Here is a 14133-nt window from a genome sequence, read left to right on the forward strand (position 1 = left end):
ACTCAAGCTTTTCATAACAAATTGCTGAAATTTCTAATAGCTTTCTATATTTACTTCAAATCAAATGACTGAAAATTAGACAATCAATTCAAATGCCTGTTTGGAAACTTACATAAATCATATTTTAGTAAATAAATCATAGGGCCTAACCGCTGGAACCCCCTACGCTCCCCAAACCTATCCCATACGAGCTAGCCACCCCTCGCTCCCATCAAAGACTCCCTTACGCAACTTTTATGCTTGACTAATGATGTCCCCTTTAGCTCATTTTTGATCCTCTTTTTAAAAGAATCTAGAGCCCGGGTTGATAGGGTGGTCTTCAGGACACTTGTGGGTAGTCTTAGGGCACTCGTCGACGATTGAAATTCCCAGCTTGTGGCAGGCAGAACGCGAATTTACGTCCTCCTGGACACCGTGTCACACAGTAACCACTCGGCCACCCCACAATATTGCACTCCGGTGCAAAACTAGCTACTAAGAATACAAATTCTGTCATATATAGGCTGTACTCCATAAAAAAGAAGAGAAAATTCAGGGTTTTATTTAAATAAATATACATTACACAATACAACAAATTTCAGTTTTTTATAATTCCTACCTACTTTTTCACTTTCACAAAAAAGTTATGAAACTAAAAAATAGCATTCATTATGGGAAAAAAAAAAAAAATTCAATGGAATTTATCTTCACAGGTCTTGACTAAATTTTAAATAATACTAGACCTTTCAAATTACAATGAACCTCTTGCAGAAATACATACCTGCCCTGTTCTCTGAACCACAACCTGAAATAAAATCACATTTGAAACAACAACATACATAACAAGCGTTATGGTATTATTTAAGTAAATCAGCATCAACAGAGTTTCAACAGCTTAAAATGCGTTGGAATCTGCAGACCGTCGTCGATTGCTGTCATCATTAAAGCCATTAGGATGACCTACATTGATATTCACCTGGTGTTTCACATGTACCTTCAGCTTCACTTATTGCTGACGACTCCACTCAGTTCTTTCATTAAGGAACAAACAAAGAGAAAGGCAACATTCAAAGCCCTGATTGAGTTTAAAACAAAAACAAAGGGCAAGTATACATTTCCTTCATTAGAAAAGTATAAATATTGGACATTTTTCTGAAACACTAATGCTTAGAGATCATTTACATTTAAATGCCCTGTTGAGCGACAAACTAATATAAGCTATAAAAACTTCTTACTCAGACTGTCTACATAAGATGTCAACAGTAATTTTCTAAGATAAGGATTAACATTTAATATATATATATATATATATATATATATATATATTTATATATATATATATATATATATATATATATATATATATATATATATATATATATATATATATATATATATATATATATATATATATATATATATGTGTGTGTGTGTGTGTGTGTGTGTAACTCACCTCAAGGTGAAGAATCATTCCTTACAGCACACAACCTGAGGAAATAAACAATACCATTACTACCTTATAAAGGATATTGCTATTCTTAAAATATTTACATAATCAGTATTATATGTATTTTCATTATCCTCAAGGTAGGTAAGGTAAAAATTCATCCCAGTTTTCCTAAACGTATTCCAACCATAATATGAACCTTTGGCTGCAACAAATTAAATTTATTAATTTCAACAACAAAATATACATACCACCTCCGTTGTTTGACACATCTTCCTGCAACCTGAAATGTAATCCATTATTAGAAAAATTTATGTTGTTGATTCCCCACATCAAACACATGGTGGGAAGGCCAAACCTAAAACAAATCCTAATATTTTAATAAAGGCAACCATTGCTACGTTCACGTAAGTGTTATGCCTTCACATGAACACTGCCACACATTAGTGCAATCACAAAATCAGTCTCACATGGGAGAGCTTCCCTTGCCCACACTGTGCTCAGTCTCATCCCCTCATCCGTGTTTAACCCGGTAGCAGCGGGGATCGTATTTTTAAATGGTCCCTCCAAGCAAGAAAAATGAGAAAATCACCCCTCACACAAACCATTTCATAATATATATCAAAACATTTGTGATCAGATTATGTGTAATCTATTTTGGGAGGTAAATATCATGGCACAATTTTAGCCCGTCGCTGCTACGCGGTGAAGCCACAAATTTGGCCCGTCGCTGCTACCTGGTTAATCACCTCACTACACTCTTGGATGAGCATCATAAAATTCTTGTTTGAAACAATTCATTAAATTTAATTATTTTTTTGCAGATGAATGCTCAATTTTGCTGGTGATTTTTTAACAATCAATTCATTAATTGATGGTAGCTCGGAGCATATACCCATGCTGTAATGCTACTGACAATCAATCCAATCCCTATTTAAAGAACGTAACCCAATCATAAAGCAAGCGAACCCAGTATCCAGATTCATTATGCAGACATAATCCACACAATAAGACATCCAGTATATCTTGCGAAATCAAGAAACAGGTTTATGCTCATAAATGTCGTTCATCTTGAAGCCAGAAGGAATAAATCCAACAAGCGGGGTAAGGTGAACTTTACTTTAGCATCATAATTATTGCTCTATAGAGGTACGGAAGACCTCTATGAGCTATTGCGCGCTGATGCCATCTAGCCAACTAAAGATTTTCCTAACGACGTACAAGATGTATTGAAGGCCAGGATCAAAGGCAAGTATCACATTCAATGGCACCAAAGATGCACCTTTTCATTTTTTTCCAAAGAAAAATTAAAACATCCTACCTATACCAATTTTAATAAGATTTTGTTGATTGTTTAATGACCTGTAGTACATCTACCCAAAAATACTGGACTAGCACCATATTTTAATATTTATTCCATACCGTACACATACCATACTGTAAGAACAGCATCATGCAGAAAGTGACCAAGTTAAGAACACCTGCTGTACGTTTATTACTCAAGTCTCCATTTGACTAGCATCAGCCAGCTGATGACCAAAACCAAGACTTGGTAGAGGGACTGGGTAGTTAAACCTCACACTACTAATGGAATATACTGTATGTATTACTGGTTTTACAACTTTATTACCCTTGGAGAATGACAAACCATACAAATGACACCCTGGAGTCTGCGACCCACACCAAGACCAACACTAAAACAAGTAACAATGGTTGCCATCAGTGTTTTCTAGTCACATGGCACTGCCAAGGTGAGTAGGATCTGCTAGACTGTCACAGCCCTTCAACATTTTGTCCCATCTGTACACTTCCTATGCTTTACTCCCGGATGTAATGCAACACTCATCGTCCAAGACACACAATATCTTAAGCCTTACTTTGATGGGGAGGGGGGGGCTTCAATACCAGCAAAAATACTAACTTAACAAGGTGTAATGACATTTGAGCCACTCAATCTCTGTATACTGACCTCTTGAGTAGTTGCTGTCCAGCATTGCCCAGCGCAACCATCTAGCTGAAGAGAAACAATGAATAATTACCATGCATGTGTAGCACTTCAGAGCAAATAAAAAAATTAAAAAATTGATCAGACATTGTGATTTTTTGGTTGGTTTCATTAGTATCAAAATCGCAAGAAAATCATCCGGTAAATATTTAAATGATTAAACCTCCAAATTCAATCCTTTTCAAGTGTAAATACCTCATGGATTTCACCAAAATTTTAACAGACACCCAAAAGCGTTACATTGCTTACCTTTTGTTCACCACTGCTTCAAGTTCCATCCACGGGCTCTTATGCTTGAGCTGTAACAAGAGATGGATGTGTGAGTGCAAGCTACACCACTGCACAGTAACTTTATGGTTTTGATTCCTCAGTTCTCCAAGGTAAGATTTGAAGCCTCCATCATTAGTCAGGCATCAAATATGGTTGTCATCATCTAATTGATATACAATTACTAGTCGTATCTTCCCACCTCATGGATTTCACCAAATTTTAACAGACACCCAAAAGTATTACATTGCTTACCTTTTGTTCACCACTGCTTTGAGTTCCATCCACGGGCTCTTATGCTTGAGCTGTAACAAGAGATGGATGTGTGAGTGCAAGCTACACCACTGCAGTAACTTTATGGTGTTGATTCCTCAGTTCTCCAAGGTAAGATTTGAAGCCTCCATCATCAGTCAGGCATCAAATATGGTTGTCATCATCTATTTGATACACAATTACCAGTCCTGTCCCTCTGTTGACAATTTCCATAATAATGTGAGCATGAAAAATTACCACTTTCCTTCCATTCCCTAAAAATTTGTATCTTGTCTCTTATGACAATAATAAATGAAACTGATAAAACATACCTTGGAAATTTTGAAGAACTTGATGCAGCTTTTATTCTGCAGCTTTAATTCTGAAATAAATAAAAGAAAATCAATATAGATGGCACAGTTCCAAGTCAATACTCTCCTCTGATCAATGCATTATCAGTAGTGACTGGGTATCAACAGTTTTAAGTGCGTTGGAAGTCTGAAGACCGTCGTCGAGATGTTGTCATCATAAATACACATCACACAACAAATCCAAAAAATACATACCCAGACACTGACTCTGTAGCAAGCCTTATTCATCATGTGCAGGCCATGGCACCGGTAGGCTCTCTTGAGGAAATTCTGAAGAACTTTATGCAGCTTTTATTCTGAAATAAACAAAAGAAAATCAATATAGATAGCACAGTTCCAAGTCAATACTCCCCTCTGATCAATGCATTATCAGTAGTGACTGGGTATCAACAGTTTTAAGTGCGTTGGATGTCTGAAGACCGTCGTCGAGATGTTGTCATCATAAATACACATCACACACAACAAATCCATAAAATACATACCCAGACACTGACTCTGTAGCAAGCCTTATTCATCATGTCCAGGCCATGGCACCAGTAGGCTCTCTTGAGGAAATTCTGAAGAACTTTATGCAGCTTTTATTCTGAAATAAACAAAAGAAAATCAATATAGATGGCACAGTTCCTAGTCAATACTCTCCTCTGATCAATGCATTATCAGTAGTGACTGGGTATCAACAGTTTTAAGTGCGTTGGATGTCTGAAGACCGTCGTCGAGATGTTGTCATCATAAATACACATCACACACAACAAATCCATAAAATACATACCCAGACACTGACTCTGTAGCAAGCCTTATTCATCATGTGCAGGCCATGGCACCAGTAGGCTCTCTTGAGGGTGATCAGCCCTGGCGTGGCTGCCATGATGCAACTTGCTGGGCTCATGCAACTCCCCAGGTTGATTGAAGTTCTGGACAGCATCTGGATAATTTTTTTGTACTTCACTGCCATCTGCAACAGAAATTTTACAATTAGATTCTTTCAACTGCCAAAGAAAACTCCTCCTTTTGTGATATTTTCTAAAGCCCTTCGAACTGAGTCACATGATTGTCCAATACAAGGATTCTGACTTTCTCATGCAGAGTAACCCTAAAATTACTTTTATGGGCCCCATGTTACATGTCAATGTTACTATGACTTGAAATGAAATATGATAATAGATAAACTGTACCACACAAGTATTAGAAAAAGTCAATCAGAAACTCATTCCTGGTTCATGTGCTTAATTTACTATACCCCAAGATACTGATCAAACAAGTGGTTTCCAACATGTCTGATGGATGAATGGGGATGGGCACATCCAGTCACATTCATACTTTCATGAGAATAAATGTGCCATGTTGCAATACACTCTTTCATTAGTTTTACATTTAAGTTGGAAATTGCATGTTCAATACTTTTTGGACAGTTGGACATTATTCAAGATATCAGAAGTGTCAAACTGACTGACTGGTGGCTACTGAAAGAAACCAGTACAAGTCTTGCGAAGTTTTCTTTGAGAAATTATTATTTGCTTTTCTAACATATTTGTAATGAGATTGTAGTTTACCTAAAGCTACAGTCCATTCGCTCAAGCTGGATCCGTAGCTCCTAGCTAAGCAAGTCCAGACATTTCTGATATCCCGTTTTCCTTAAATTGGTCAACTCACTTCTGCCACTGGAGGCCTCATCACATGCGCTCATTCAAAGCACAGTATATCTGAAAAGGAAACTTAGATCAGATCAATACATACAATATTCAAAATAAAGAAATCAGCAACAATATTCAGTAAAGAAGCTGACATCAAAAAATCTCAGGCGAAAGATGGTAAAGTAACATCATGGAATTGTGAACTGTAAATAATTTTTTCTTTAATACATACCAGCCATACTGCTCCTCCTGTCCCTCCTTTGCAAAGTAATCAAACCTGCAATGGAAACAATGCATGAAAATAACAGCAAAGAAAGCAAAAATTAATACGAGACACTTCACATGCAGTCAGTATCAACGAAAATTTCATCAGACAAGTTGCGTTGGATTCTGAAGACCGTCGTCGATTTATTGTCATCTTAAGATACTGCAACTACTTCTTTTAATAGACTATGAACTATAGTGCCCACAACATGCTCATAAAACTGGAAATGCTATTTATATATATATATATATATATATATATATATATATATATATATATATATATATATATATATATATATATATATGTGTGTGTGTGTGTGTGTGTGTGTGTGTAGAGAGAGAATTATCAGATTTTTTTTAAATAACTTACATTTCTCAACTCGCATTGAAAACCAACACTGATGTGGACCGATTTTGGTAATTCTTGACGATGTCCATTGTCTGTAAGAGGGGAAAGAATATTATAATACTTCATAAGTGGAAGAATGCACAAATTAAGATGCACTACAATAAATTATTTTCATTATAGTTTTTCTTATCACCTTATAAATTAAAAATACCTTGTAACTAATGATATCTAATGTGCGCCTACTTACAAATTTCTCGGGTAAAAAACCCTACCTACTAAGCAAGGTGCACAGACACTTCCCAATGGACAAGACATTGGAAATGAAACTTATAACTTTGGTGCACAATAGGGTTAAAAATATTTTAAATTTTTATATATGGGCTGGTAAATTTTTCAAATTATAAGCCTAAAGAAAAAAAAAAATTAAAACTAAGATTCTTAAAATCCTTTGTTAGAGACGATCTAAGAGGCTCTAGCTGATTAATGCTAGAATCTGCTGGTTAATCTTTATATTATTCTCCCATTGGGCAAATAGCTGAGTCATTTATTGAAACAGCTGATTAACAATGGTTGAGTAGGACACCTCAAAATTCATAAAAATCTTACCAAAAGCAGACGTATCAAGGAGGCTTCCTCAGTCATCTAGCCCTCAGCTTTCCTGTGAGAAAAATAAGTGATAATTGAACCCCAGATCATCTATAGGAAAACTGTCAAGAAAGCTCAATGAATGTCAAGGAAATTTTTTTTAAAAATTAAAAAAAAAAAAATAATAATAATAAATCAGTAATCATGCTAAGCAATTACTTCATGCTAAAAATATAAAACAAAATGGGAAAATCTTCATGAGAAAAAGTTTTGTATTTGTCAAAGATGATCTAAAGAGGCCCAGGCTATGTGCCAGGATCTGCTGGTTAATCTTTGTTTGATCTCCCACTGGGCAAATAGCTTGAGTCATCATTTGAAACAGCTGATATCCAATGGTTGTAACAATTGTCCTATCTCAAAACATCTCACTTTAGCAGATGCATCAAACCTTGTTACCTCACACCGTTCTGAAGCTCTAACTATAATATACATAAGAGTAGATTTCAAACCTATCTTTGCAAATAATGGTCAGAGGCTAGTCTAAAACTGATGATTTTTTTTTCATTGAGCTGATGAAAAAAAGCATTACATAAAAACAAATATAAATGTTGCTGCTATCATCTTCCAGAAACGAAGCAAAGCAAAATCAAACTTAAAACCTGTATCAATCCACATTACTTTGATGTAAACAATACAATCGGATGGCACTTACATAATATAATCCAGTTTCCAAGATTGAGACTTGGTTCTCTGTAAAAGCAAAACAAAAAAAATTAAAATCCTTGTATATGACTATATGATTCAATATGTAAAAAGTCAATTTTACAACAAGCACGACTCAGACAGGCAGGAGAAATTCATCATTACCTCAGCACAAGAAAGTGCGAACCAATTCTCCTTTATCATCACGTTCACATATTTCACAAACATGTGAAACCTTCATAATTTCTAACCCTACAAATAGCACAATGCTGCTGATCAATCAAATGGAAAAAACAAACACCACAAACATCAATCATAGTTCTGACTCCTGGGGTTTGTTTGTGTACATCTCTTACATCCAAAAGTGGCATTTTAGGTATCACATCATGAATACCCAATGTAATGCTAGACACTAGGAAAACAATGCATGGCTATTATTTGTGTTAACCAATTTTTTTCAATTAGCATAACAGTGTTAAGGCTTGGTATCCTTATGTAGCATGTCCAGATACAGGAGGGATTACTGTAATACAATTTTACCGTAATGTTATAAAAAGCTTTGAAGCACAAAAATGCCTTTTACTCAAATTTGTGAAAAAATTGTTTGAAAGTTTGGTGGCCTCCTATATAACTATCATTGTAGATGAAGCAATTGGTAAAATTTCCTTAGTCTTTATCAAAAACAATTCAGTGTTCACTCATCACTGCAGCAGTGGTCGTCTATGCAAGCAATTAATTGGCACCATATCTGACCTCATTGGAGTTGCCTTAACTTGCTTTATTTCAGAATGGCCACCAAACAGCTCTGGCAGCAACACATAACCCATAATAAGGAATAAAAAATGCCAATCACTTACAAACAAATGAGAAATTAACTTGACATCTTTCATCTAAATGCAGAATGCAGCCCATACACAAGTCGAGCAATTAAGCAAGGAATACATTCAAGCCTTCAATACTTTTTTACTTGTTTGGTAACCAAAAACCAACAGTATTCATTTCATGACTTCACATACTACTTGCTCAGCTGAATAGAGAAACATTCTAATAGAAAAAAATACTGGTAGCTCCTGTAACTGTAGCAATATTCTATACTTACAGGGAGGTGGTTGAAATTCCATTGGTTCTTTCATATTACCTGTAAAGAAAAAAAATATAGCTACTAGGAGAATATAAAAATCAAATCAAAAATAATAACAATGCCTCAGATTACCAAATCGTCAATAGTTTTCAGAGACTCTAGTCTGATTTAATGGATAATTTCATCATAAAAAACAATATTAATCTATATCACTAGCTGGTTTATAAAATACTAACAAGGATAATCTTTACTCAGTAAAATACTTACATGGAAAGCTCATCATCTGTTTCGTGTCACCTGAGCTGGTATTCTGAAATAAGGAAATATAAAATTATTATTAACTTCAGAAACCAATGACATACTGTAACTAATACCAAGAATTTACAATTAAATCTGGATTAAAGAAATACCAAAAAATGTTAAGAGTTAATGAAGGATATAGTGTATAGTAGACTGGCACTTTGTGGTAGAAGTAGCAAGAGGACAGGACGGTTGCGAGACGGTTCGCCGACGTGCGACTTCCCCGACGGTCTCTGGACGGTTCGCCGAATCCTCGGCGAACCGTAAGTGAGAAGTAAGAAGGCGTAGCTTAAATATTTATGTAAAAGTGAGTTACAAAAAATATAACTATATTGGTATCAGAATGAGCATGAGAAAGTAGGAAAAAAGTAGATATGTAAGAAAATATGTATTAGTAGCAGAATGAGTATGAGAAAGTAGGAAGAAAGTAGATACGTAAAAAATAGTGTAGTGGGTGATATCTTGAATGTTTTGTCTACGTACGAATAATTCCCTAGCGATGAAAAAACAATTTGTTACCCTTATTTAGTGTTTTAACGTGTTACAACAATTAAAGAAAAGAAAAACCTATCTTATGCTAGCATCATTCTTACTACCAGTGCCATCAGTGTTGGGTAAACAAATGCGTTCATGGCTTCTAGACGGTATCGGTGAACTGGCACACCAGCAAATCGTTCTGCTGGACATTTCGCCGGTGAATGAGGATTACACCACTCTACTTATGTAGGGGAAAATCCAGTTTTCACAGGACACCCAAATTTTCAACCTTTACGCTTCAGTCGCTAACTGTTGTCTGCTTATGTGCAGTTCCTACTCTTACTTATTTTGTTAAGAATGTTGTTAAGTTCATCTCTACCAAGTCACTACACTAATGTATTAATCATATAGTATGGGTTTTCTATACCATCTGTAACCATACAAGGAAACTACATTAAATATAAACTGTACGAGACATTCTGAGGAAGACCAAGGCTTGGCTAGGGTCTGCTGGTGTTCTCAATTTTTCTCCCATCAGTGCAAAAGCCGGAGACAAAACTTGTCACGGCCAATTTTTGATGGAGGTAATACATAATTTGGATACTACTTAACCACAATGCTCTAAAAATAGCACCTACTATACATACATAGCCTTGTGACTAAAAAAATATAACTAGTCCTCTTTGAAGTTTTGCATGCAAGGCTGCTATAGGCAATAGATTACTATGTTAGGTTAGTGGGGTTCTTTTAGTTGAAAATGCATAATGACATTTACTGAAAAATATTGTATTTGTCCTGGAGGGATTTTGTCCCATTTCCTCTTACTTTGAGTGCCATTAGTCTACCCTAATATGGCAGCCCAACCACAAGAATAGGGTGTAACTCTGGGTAAAAATATTGGAGGCTCATGCAGTCTAACTGGGTCCTTCACTGAGTTGGACCTGCCATCTGTCTGGTGGCCTTGCTCAAGCTTCTGCCTGCAACCAGCTGGGGTCCAGCGAGGCTTAATTGACATTTTTTTGTACCAAACTAGGAAAACATCAGTTGTAAGTCACTCATGTTTACACCAAAAAGTCTGAGTGCCATACATTATTCATGTCATTGTAATGAACATTGTTGGCAAAATAAGAGCATCCATCGATATATCCTACTACACTCCTTCCAGTGGTTAATAGGAATGCATCAGTGGCCTCTTTGGTAAATATTTCCATCATGCAAGAAAAGAGAAGTCAAACAAGTATGGCAGTGTCATGCTCTCAAAATCTTAGTAGTGATGAAAGGCGGTGTTGAAAATTTTGACACTCAACATTCCTCCAGCTGGCACACCATTGCCTCAACAAAATGCATTCGTCTCTCCAATCAAGAGCACGGGAGGCTGTTTACACTGCTAAATATTTTGTACGCTGCCAGCAACAAGAATTATACTTACTTCATATTTCTAATTTAAATCAATATACATATATCTTTTGCATCTTGTATTATTATATTCACTATATGGAACGTTAAAAAACAACAAAGCATATGACGATTGTTTGTGGGGAAAAAATATATTCAAATTTCCTTTCTTGCATTTCCCTTTTTTTAAATACTACAAGTAAGTCACGTGTCTGTATACCATAGCTATGAGAAAAATGTAATTTCTAAATAATAGCAAAAAACTAGTAAGAAAAATTATTTGGACCTATGCCACAAGCATTTATTTTGGTAGTTCCACCAGGGCCACCAGATGGCAGGTGGAGCTCAGTGAAGGACCCAATTCCAAGATAATGAATATTAATTTCGTGTAAGGCATGATGCTCTATCACTTTTTTTTCCATGCAAAGCATTGAATGTCAATCAGCTGACATTTTATTGTGCAAATAAATATATCCACGACCAGTCACTGTGTATTTTACCAGTATTACATGTATTGCACCAAAAGCTTACCTTGACCAAGCCTAATAAGGTTGACTCAACATGATTGTTGGCTAAACCCTGCCTGAAATCATCCAGAGAGCAGGGGAAGGGGAAGCGCCTGGAATTAGTGGAGGCCCACCTCAGCTGTGCCAATAACAGGCAAAATCGACCAAAGTAACCATGTGGCTGAACCACATGGTTAATAATCTTGCTGGTCTAGCTTAATACCCTGCTTTTTACTACCAGCCTTGGCAGACAAAAAGGTTGGCCAAGAGGTAAATGTAAACTTCCTTAATTTACAAGCAAAGACTTGTGGGTAACAAAAAATAATCACCATTAAACATCATGAAAAATTGTTGGAAAGCGTAGATTATAGTGAAATTAAGAACATAGGGAAACTGCAAGAGGCCGGGTGGCCTACACAGGGCAGCTCCAGAATCCCCCCCACTACTCATGGTGGGTGAGGTGTAGTTACAGGGGTTACAGGTAGAGGCTTGATCCTCGTTATACCGGCGGTACTAGGCACGCATCCAGTACCCTGTCACCTTACTGCACCCACACCTCACTGCCACCTGTTGTCCTCGTCCATGTAGCTATCCAGTCTACTCTTAAAATAAGCTATCGTCCCTGCACTAACTATGTGATTGCTCAGTCTATTCCATTCCCCCACCACCCTATTACTAAACCAATGCTTGCCTATATCTCTCCTAAATCTATACTTTTCTAATTTAAATCCATTACTACGAGTTCTATCCTGTTGGCTAATTCTCAGTACTTTACTTATATCGCCTTTGTTGTAACCCTTGACCCATTTGAATACTTCTATCAGATCTCCCCGCAGTCTTCGTCTCCCTAGTAAACGTGAGTTTAGATGTTTCAGCCTATTTTGATATGGGAGGTTCCTCAGCCCCTGAATCATCTTGGTCATCCTCCTCTGAACTGATTCTAGCAAGTTGATGTCCATTCTGTAGTGTGGGCACCAAACCTGGACAGCATAATCTAAGTGAGAATATTCATGAAATATGCTGATTTTTCAAGGCTGAACACAGCTTATGGCACATCCTTCCAGCCCATATAGTCACGCCTAGTTATCCCAGCTTGATTTATGAACTCAGGGGCTGGCGTGGCAACTTTTTTGGCCCATCCAACTTTCTCTGCACTTTCCTCGCCATGCTATGGAGCAGCAGGGGTGGCCAGCAGGGAAGCAAACCCGCGCTGCTTGATGGAATGAGTCGGGAGCCCTCACCTCGTGGTTCCTCCTACAAATACCCACCACCTCCACCATCCCATAGCGGGCGCCAGAAGTTGAAATAGAGCGCTACTGACCTACTGGGGCTGCCGGATCCCATCACGAGGAAATAACCCACACGTGGCCCCCCGATGCCGTCCCCACGAGGCGGCCCCAGCCCGCCCCACAGGCTGGCAGCAAGACGCCACTACAAGGCCTCGCGGCCCCCTCATCCCGCCGCCCGCCACCACCAAGGCGTCGCCCCTCACCCCTCACCTGCTGGCAGCCACGAGGGCACGGATGGAGTGGATGCACCACGGGGGGCCCGCAGCGTGCACGTGGACGTCCTGCTCCCTCCGCCGCCGCCGCCCGAGTAGGCCGAGGCCGCGTCGCGCCGCCGCACCTTCGCCACTAGAGGTTCCAACTACCAATTATTTTTCGCGGGTAAATTGATGAAAAGTTTACATTTATCATTAGTATTGTCGTATCTATATCTTAAAATCCATCACCTTTGTATACACATGAAAGTATTCATTTTTCTTGGAATTTTCCCCTTATTTACCTACCAAGGTTCAATGGCATGACATCCATAGATACTTACTCATAGAGTAATCTTGCAGTCATCTTTTGAGGCCGATGGCTGCCACCTTACCACTGATATGACTTCCCCCATATTTGCCATATTTTCTTGTATATTTGGTCTGAATAACCTCTCGAAATTGATGTCATTTGAAATTGTGTACTAAATTTGATTATCTATGTCCTGCATAATATTGGATACGTCTATCGCCTCACTGATGTCCTGTATTTGCAGAGTTACCCTAGCCTCAGATCATGGGTCTATTTGTGGGAAGTCCTGCTCAGCGTTGTATTTTTTTTATGATATTTCCTCTCACTTGATAGGACGATTGTTAATGGTACGTACAGTTGATACTGAGGGAGCTGGTTATGAGTTATGGATTTTGTAAACTCCAGGTCAAGCATATCGTGGTATAGAGGTTTTGCAGCTGACGTCATCAATGGGGGTGAGGGGGTAGCGCGGGCCTGCACGGCCATCTTGGTGGTCAGTGACGGTGGTCACTTATCAAAGCAAACCTTGGTGGCGGCTAAACAAGTGCTCTGTGTGTTCGTCATGGGATACGTATGCTGTGCGGTTGGATGTGCTAACCTACACGGGAGAGATGCTGTGTCATTTTCTAGATTTCCAGAAAATCCAGAAGAGCGGGGGAAGTGGATAGCAGCTGTGAGGAGGGAAAACTGGCGGCCGTCTGCTTCATCTCGACTCTGCAGTGCTCA

General features: G+C 38.0%; 1 long non-coding RNA gene across 5 annotated transcripts; it reads right to left on the reverse strand.

Moving 5' to 3' along the window:
* Nucleotides 1-525: 525 nt before the first annotated feature.
* On the reverse strand, nucleotides 526-13273 carry LOC126998414 (uncharacterized). 5 transcript variants are annotated; one of them, XR_007752828.1, is made up of 18 exons: nucleotides 13114-13273; nucleotides 9204-9246; nucleotides 8955-8993; nucleotides 7866-7903; nucleotides 7175-7226; nucleotides 6590-6660; nucleotides 6185-6229; nucleotides 5872-6021; nucleotides 5091-5273; nucleotides 4804-4904; nucleotides 4517-4617; nucleotides 4283-4332; nucleotides 3954-4003; nucleotides 3681-3730; nucleotides 3396-3440; nucleotides 1678-1709; nucleotides 1433-1467; nucleotides 526-784 (listed from the first exon to the last, which is right to left on the reverse strand). It is a non-coding gene; the product is annotated as an uncharacterized LOC126998414 (long non-coding RNA). The 5 variants fall into 5 exon arrangements; XR_007752825.1 differs by having other exon boundaries at nucleotides 5972-6021; nucleotides 13114-13266; XR_007752827.1 differs by lacking the exon at nucleotides 4517-4617 and having other exon boundaries at nucleotides 5972-6021; nucleotides 13114-13266.
* Nucleotides 13274-14133: the final 860 nt, after the last annotated feature.

Source organism: Eriocheir sinensis, chromosome 14, assembly GCF_024679095.1.
Source record: "Eriocheir sinensis breed Jianghai 21 chromosome 14, ASM2467909v1, whole genome shotgun sequence".
Lineage (NCBI taxonomy): Eukaryota > Metazoa > Arthropoda > Malacostraca > Decapoda > Varunidae > Eriocheir > Eriocheir sinensis.